An 8,077-nucleotide genomic window follows, 5' to 3' on the forward strand; every position below is an offset into this window, starting at 1 on the left:
AGGAAAAAATTGTTGTCTTGTTATCATTTATATCTGTCACTCCTAGCATAGTGCTGGTGCATAGTAGGCTCTATTGGTTATTTGTCATAATACTTTTTAGTTTTAGAGTTAAGTGTATTTGAATTTATTTTCTCACATATACGGGATTCTCTCCATTTCCTCCTTTTTCCTTTCCTTCCTTCTCCAATTTCTTCACTAATTTGAATTTTTTTTCTTTACTGCTGCTCTCCCTTTTTCCAGTTAATAGCCAGATTAAATTCTGTTAACAATATATTACTCGTAAGATATGAACACATACAGTCTCTTCTCATCCATGTACAGGATATATTTGACAAAAGTGATGTATTTTGAATAAGGGATGATCAAAAAATTTCATTTAAAAAGATAGTAGCAGATGTTCAGGATACATTTAAATTTCATTTCATTAGTGACTAGTGCAGTAATAGGTTATTGGAATTATTAGGCCACTTTTACCAGCTCTATGAAGCAAGTATTACTTAGGTGACATGTTTCCCTGACTTCATTTTTTGGTCCTTACGCAGACAATTATCAGCTTTCCAGTTTTCTATGGATGTGAAGAATTACCCCTAGTCATCAGTGGGACCCAATGAAGTCAGCCAGAAAGCTTATGTCCAGCTAATGTACCTTTGTAAACTTGTCTGGATTTTGAATGTATGTGCAAAAACAAATTGTGTTTAGCTGTATATTAAACATCTTTTGAGCACCTACTGTCTGCCAGACACTGTGCTAGGCAATTGAGAAACAAAGATGGTCCCTGCAGTTTAATGAGGAGCCCTGGTGGTGCAGTGGTTCAGCGCTCGGCTGCTAACTGAAAGGTTGGCAGTTCGAACCCACCAGCTGCTATACAGGAGAAAAATGTGGCAATCTGCTTCCGTAAAGATTACAGCCTTGGAAACCCTATGGGACAGTTCTACTCTGTCCTGTAGGGTCACTATGAGCAGGAATTAACTCGATGGCAGTGGATTTGGTTTTGGGTTTGGCCGTTTAATGTAAATAGATATCTTAATTTTATTCCAAAACTGTATTAGTCATATCATTATGTTGATGTTTCTACATAAATAGAGTTTATTAATTAAGTGGGTATTGCTAGGTGTAGAAATGCATGTTAAGAAGGTTATTGCTGTATTTAATTAAAACACAAACATAAAGAAAAATTTTCCACTCAATACTGTACTCTGGGGAATTTTGTTATATATATAGTTCACTCACTTTAGGTCATAAAAAAAGTATGTGGCTACCATTGTTGGATTTTTAGAGCTAATCATAATGCTTTTATTTGAAGAGCACCAGTACTGTTCATAAAAATATCTCTTAATAATTGTTCCAAAAAAAAAACCCAAAGTCTGTAAATTAATTTTTTTCTGAAAAGTAATTTTTTTTTTTTTTACATCTCTGTAACAGATTATTTTTTGTGGTTTATTTTGAAGATATTACACATTTTCCTTTTGAGTTTTTAGATGTTTTCTACTATATTTTAAGCAAATCTAGTAGTATGAATTAATTATCATAATTGTTGTTAGTTGCCATCATGTCATCTCCAACTCATGGTAAACCCATGTCCAGTAGAACTAAATGTTGCCTGATCTGTGCCATCTTCACATTTGTTGGTATACTCGAGTCCGCTGTTGTGGACACTATGTATTTTGAGTACCTTCCAACCTAGGAGGCTCATTTTCCAGCATTAATACCACACATTCTTCTATTGTGACCCGTAGGGTTTTCATTGGCTAATTTTTGGAAGTAGATCCCCAGGCTTTTCTTCCTAGTCTTTCTTAGTCTGGAAGGTTAACTGAAGCCTCTTCCCCATGGGTGAACCTGCTAATATTTGAAATACTGGTAGCATAGCTTCCAGCATCGTAGTCGCATGCAAGGCATCACAGTATGACAAAATGACAGACATGTACTGGAATTATCATAATTTAATATACCTATTTAGGAATGTTTAATATTTACTACATATATTCCTCTAAGATCCTCAATAGAAACATACTAGTTCTAGTTCTAAATCAGGTACAATTTATAATCTTTATTATGTGATATTGTTTTTGTAGCATTAGTAAAATGAGTTGAAAGTTTCATAGTAGATGGATGTTTCACAAAACAATACTATTTCAGTTCCTTTTGTGGATTTCATATGTAATTGAAAAGTACATTGAAGAGGAAGACTGGATTCCCTCTACCTTCCTTAAAGTATATAGTTACCATTTTTTGTAAGTAGCCAGCAGTACGATACATATATCAATTCCAATTGGTCCTTACAGTGGTCTTATGAACTCTGCATTGTTGTCTGCATGTTCCAAATGAGGCAACAGTATTGACAAAACAGTGTTCTAGCATTATATAGAAGCAAGATACCCCATCACAATAAATTCATGACACTTTCTAATTCAAAACACAACCACAGTTTTTATCAGTCAGTACTCTGGTAAACACTAGTAAAATCATAGCTTCAATAGCTGATTGAACAAGTGATGGAAAATTTCTGAAAGTTTACAAGGACAGAAAAACACAAACAAACTCCAGTCCTTTACTAGTAACATAGATGCAGACCAATGTACAACTTGAAATAAAAGGTACATACAGTTCTATGAATGGCCATCCAAAATACTCCACTGGTCTCACCCCTTCAGGAGCAAGGGAGAATGAAGAAAACTAAAGACACAAGGGAAACATTAATCCAGAGCACTGATAGACCACAGCTACCATGGCCTCCACCAGACTGAGTCCAGTACAACTAGATGGTGCCCGGCTACCACCGCTGACTGCTCTGACAGGGATCACAATGGGGGATCCCAGACGGCGTGGAGAGAAGTGTAGAACAAAATTCTAACTCAGAAAAAGACCACACTTACTGGCCTCATGGAGACTGAAGAAACCCTGAGAGTGTGGCCCCTGGACACCCTTTTGGCTCAGTAACGAAGTCACTACAGAGGTTCACCTTTTAGCCAAAGATTAGACCCACGCATAGGACAAAACGAGACTAAAGGGCACAGCAGCCCAGAGGCAAGGACTAGAAGGCAGGAGGCGACAGGAAAGCTGGTAATAGGGAATCTAGAGGGTCGAGAAAGGAGAGTACTGACATGTCATGGGGTTGTTAACCAATGTCATAAAACAATGTATGTACTAACTGTTTAATGAGAAGCTAGTTTGTTCTCTAAACCTTCATCTAAACTACAGTTAAAAAAAAAAGACGGAATTAAAATCGCAAAAAAAAAAAGGTACGTAAAGTTAATTTTTCTTTTCTTTGGCAAAAATGTCACTTAGATTTTCTATACATTGAATTTCCTTTAACGTGGAGTTATATTTAGCATTTTTTTACATGAAGTTTGGAGGTTCCAATAATTTGTGACCCAATGAATATTTACCATAAAATTTTTTCCGTATGTGTTAATAGTGGAAAACCTATAAACAAGGAGGGGTTTTATATTGTTTAGTGCAAAGAGTGGGAATTCCAGAACACTTAATTGTGCTCATGAGGAACCTGTACATAGATCAAGAGGCAGTTGTTTGAACAGAACAAGGGGGATAGTGCATGGTTTAAAGTCAGGAAAGGTGTGCGTTAGTGTATCCTTTCACCATACTTACTCAGTCTGTATGCTGAGCAAATAATCTGAGAAGCTGGACTACATGAAGAAGAACGGGGCATCAGGATTGGAGGAAGACTCATTAACAACCTGTGTTATGCAGGTGACACAACCTTGCTTGCTGAATGTGAAGAGGACTTGAAAGCACCTACTGATGAAGATCAAAGACCACAGCCTTCAGTGTGGATTACACTTCAACATAAAGAAAACAGAAATCCTCACAACTGGACCAATAAGCAACATCGTGATAAACAGAGAATATACTGGAGTTGTCAAGGATTTCATTTTACTTGGATCCACAGTCAACACCCAAAGAAGCAGCTGTGAACAGATCAAGCAATGCATTGCATTGGGCAAATCTGCTGCAAAAGACTTCTTTAAAGTGTTGAAAAGCAAAGATGTTACCTTGAAGACTTAGGTGTGCCTGACTCAAGCCACAGTGTTTTCAATTGCCTCATATGCATGCGAAAGCTGGACAATGAATAAGGAAGACCAAAGAATTGACACTTTTGAATTATGATGTTGGCGAAGAATATTAAATATACCATGGACTGCCAAAAGAACAAACAAATCTGTCTTGGAAGAAGTGCAGCCAGAATGCTCCTTAGAAGCAAGGATGGCAAGACCGTGTCTCACATACTGTGGACATGTTATCAGGAGGGATTAGTCCCTGGAGAAGGACATCGTGCTTGGTAAAGTAGAAGGTCAGCAAAAAAGAAGACCCTCAATGAGATGGATTGATATAGTGGCTGCAGCAGTGGGCTTAAGTATCACGATTGTGAGGATGGCACCGGCCTGGGCAGTATTTTGTTCTGTCCATTTGCTATGGGGTTGCTATGAGTCAACTGACTCGATGGCACCTTAACAACAACAGACGACAGTGCTTTGGTGTATGTGTATACACGCATTCACCTTCTGGATTTTATCTTGTGTTTTCCTAACTACTATTATATATGTAGGATTAGGCTTAATATAGTCTTTATAACTACTTTAAATTAGAAATATTTTCAGTGTAAGAATGGAGAACTTGTTGGATTCTGCAGATACTAAATTATTACATAGCTTTCTTTAAAACAGCTATTGAATTAAATTACCTTTTTTTACCCAGCTAGCCAAAGTTGATTGTTACATACTCAGCTTTTAGTAGAAAAGAATAATTTTAAATAAAAAGAACCAGAATTTCTATTTTATTAATCAAGTAACTTTCATATCCATCCAAAGTAAATACACATTTCATCCTATATGCTTACATTAACTATTATCCTCTAAGAGTTATGTCAATGCATTATGACTCACGAGTTTTGGAAACATTTTTAAATGCCAGAGATATGTTCTGTATTATCTATTGTTCTTCAGAAAGAAAATTTTATTACAGATGTGATTTCTTTTAAGAACAGTCTTAACAACCAGTGGGATAGATAACTCTATGGTCCCAAATAACTTCCTTATATAATCTAAACTCATTAAAAATAAAGAGTCTTAACTCTTTAGCATTTCAGTTTCAGGTATTACTGTGTCATGTAAGAGCTCAGAAGTTAGAATGATCTATTGTAATTTGTCAAAAAGAAAAAGTGAGAACCAGGCTTAAAATGTTTTAAGGTGTATTTTCTAATATGGCTGGACATAACGGAAAAGAAAATCACTAATGATATCATACTTGGTGAAAACCATATACTTCATTTGAACTTGGATGTGATAAATTCTAATTTGAGTCCTTATTTTAGTTCTTCAATATAACCTTTTCTTACAGAACTTATAATTAACTTATGTGTCATTATAGCATATTGTTTTAAAGGACTAAAATGATTTATGTAAATCAGTCACCAACCTTGCAATGGTGAAAAATTTTTGTACATCCAGGCTTCACTGAGATCTTTTGTCAACCAACCAAGATTCCGGCAATGAGAGGAAAAAATTCTATATGGTAATATTTTTTAATTTTACATTCTTTTTGTAATTTAGCATCTGTATCTTAGAAGCTAGAAGTAAATCTTAAGTGTTTCTTAAGATTAACCAAGTGCTAAATTATATTTAGGTTTATCTTTGTATCCACAGCTATTGTTTTTTAAACACCTCAAGTCCACAAATATCTAATAACCTGTTGGCCGTTAATTAAATTAATCCATATATTCTTAATATTATTAATATCTAATAATAATCTAGACCGTATAAGTACACTGGTGTTGGGGGAGGAAGTATTCCACATTCAACAAAAGAAAATATTGATTTTTAAATAGCTTTCTTACTTGGGATATGCTGATCTAAAAAGCAGCTGTTATGTTAGATGAAAAGGATTTTTGTTTATTTGAAAAGTTAAAGGTAAAGTTTGCCACTAATGAATACTAAACAACATCAAAATATTTAGAAAGTGAAATACATGTTCCGGTAATAACAATTATAGAGGCTATTTTTTAACATTATTCCAAAATCATTTTCCTTTTTCCACATTGGTCACACAGGAGTTTGTGCTGAAGGATTTCTTGGCCATTTTAGAGACTGTAATCTAGTTAAAAGGTTTGTTTATGCTTCCCATCTCTGTTCTGCTGATGGTATTAGAATGCAGGCCAGAGCCAGACATCTAACTGTTTATAACAGTCAAACTTCAATTAAAGCTACAGTGTTCACTTTTACTATATATATGTGAAAGCTATGGGTATTGGCCAGTAATGATGGCAATGATTTTCTACAGCCATAAAAAACAAACAAAAAAACCAAACCTGTTGCCTTTGAGTCGATTCCGACTCATGGCAACTCCATAAGATTTCCTAAATTATGCCACTCTTTGTGAATTATTTTCATTAGGAGGTGTTAACATTTAATTTTTTCATAGAAGTCTGAAAATGAAGCTATTTACTACTAGAAGTAGTGTAGGTAGGGAGAATAAAATAGATATGAAGTATTTTATTTTTTCCTTTAATAATTTGTCTTGATAATAAAGCCTAACATTAATTTTTTTATATCTTTTTTCAGTGGTCCAGTTTACTTGTTTAAGATTGATAAATTCTGTAGTAGTTTATAGTTTGCCATTCGATTGATTTGACTCCTGTTTTCATCTTGAAGAACATAACAATAAGTTACCTATTAGAAAATAAAAGTAACAGATTGCTTCGATGTTCTTATATATGTTTGAGCTAGAAAATGCCTTGAATTTTGTGTGTTTAATATTTCTAATTAGTTGGAAAACTTACTATATTACATAGTTCTCTTTTTTTAATAAATCTGTTTTAGGTTTTATTAGTTTTAGACCTTGACTGAGTAAATGTAGACATTCTTTATGTATATACATAATTTTTTTTTTGTTGAAAGCTAAATTTATAGCAGGTATAAAGAGCATACCATGTGGGAAAGATGAAAACCTTATTAGAATAAATGAAAACTTGATGAAAATACTTAATTAGGAAATATTTCAATGGAAAGATCTATATTACTCATTTTCTTGGGAACTGAATGAAACAGACTATTTTGGGATAATATAAAAGAAAGTTAGGAAATATTACCAATGGTATTTGAACATAAGAACTAATAACCATACAAAATTTAGATTCGTAGGATGAAAAGAAGGAACAATCTCTAAGATAAGCTAGGTCAAAAAGCAAGTCACAAAACAATATGCACAGTATGATTCCATTTATGTAAAACAGTACACATGCAGAATAATGCATATATAGTTTGAGAGTATATGTATTTACATGTATATACATGCATATTTTTATAGTATCTCACCATATATATGCATGTATATATATATATGGTGAGATAGTACGAAAAGATCTTTATATGTGTGTTTATATATACGCGCACACACACACGTGTGTGTATATATATAAAGATTTGGAAAATGTAACAAATTATATCCTTGGTGTACTGAGAGTATATCTGTGAGGACGGGGGAGAAGCGATGCTGGAAGGTTGAAGAAGTCATTATTTTGTGTACTTTTGCATTAATTGGGTTTATTTTGTAATAAGCTTATACTCATATAGTAATTTTATAGTGAAAACTGTGTTTATTTATTAAAGGGATGAGAAGAACGGCCCAGGAAAATTGCAGTCCTGGCTTAGTAATCACATGACTATATCCCTTGAATATTTTGAAGAGAATTGAGTATTGGCTGATAATCATCTTTGATACAGAGTATGGTCTGTCAGCCTGATCCAATATTCTTATCTAACAAGGTGAAAGCCTACTTCGTTGAGGGAGGAACAATGGCTATAATGTATCCTGATTTTTAAATATTTTGCTTCTGTCTGCAAAATGCAATTCTCACTAATGTTGGGAAAATACAGACTGGCGAGTGGGTGATGGTAGATGGTATCAGTCATAGTAGTAGACATCGGTCAGTTTCAGTCCTAGATAAGATATGTAAGCCTAAAATGAACTTCTATTATTTTAATCAGTGATCCTAATTATTGTATGTTCACTCAGAATACAAATGTCATAGTCATTTAACAGTTTTGTAATATTTTCTATATTC

The sequence above is a fragment of the Trichechus manatus genome, unplaced genomic scaffold, assembly GCF_000243295.1.
Source record: "Trichechus manatus latirostris isolate Lorelei unplaced genomic scaffold, TriManLat1.0 scaffold00036, whole genome shotgun sequence".
Lineage (NCBI taxonomy): Eukaryota > Metazoa > Chordata > Mammalia > Sirenia > Trichechidae > Trichechus > Trichechus manatus.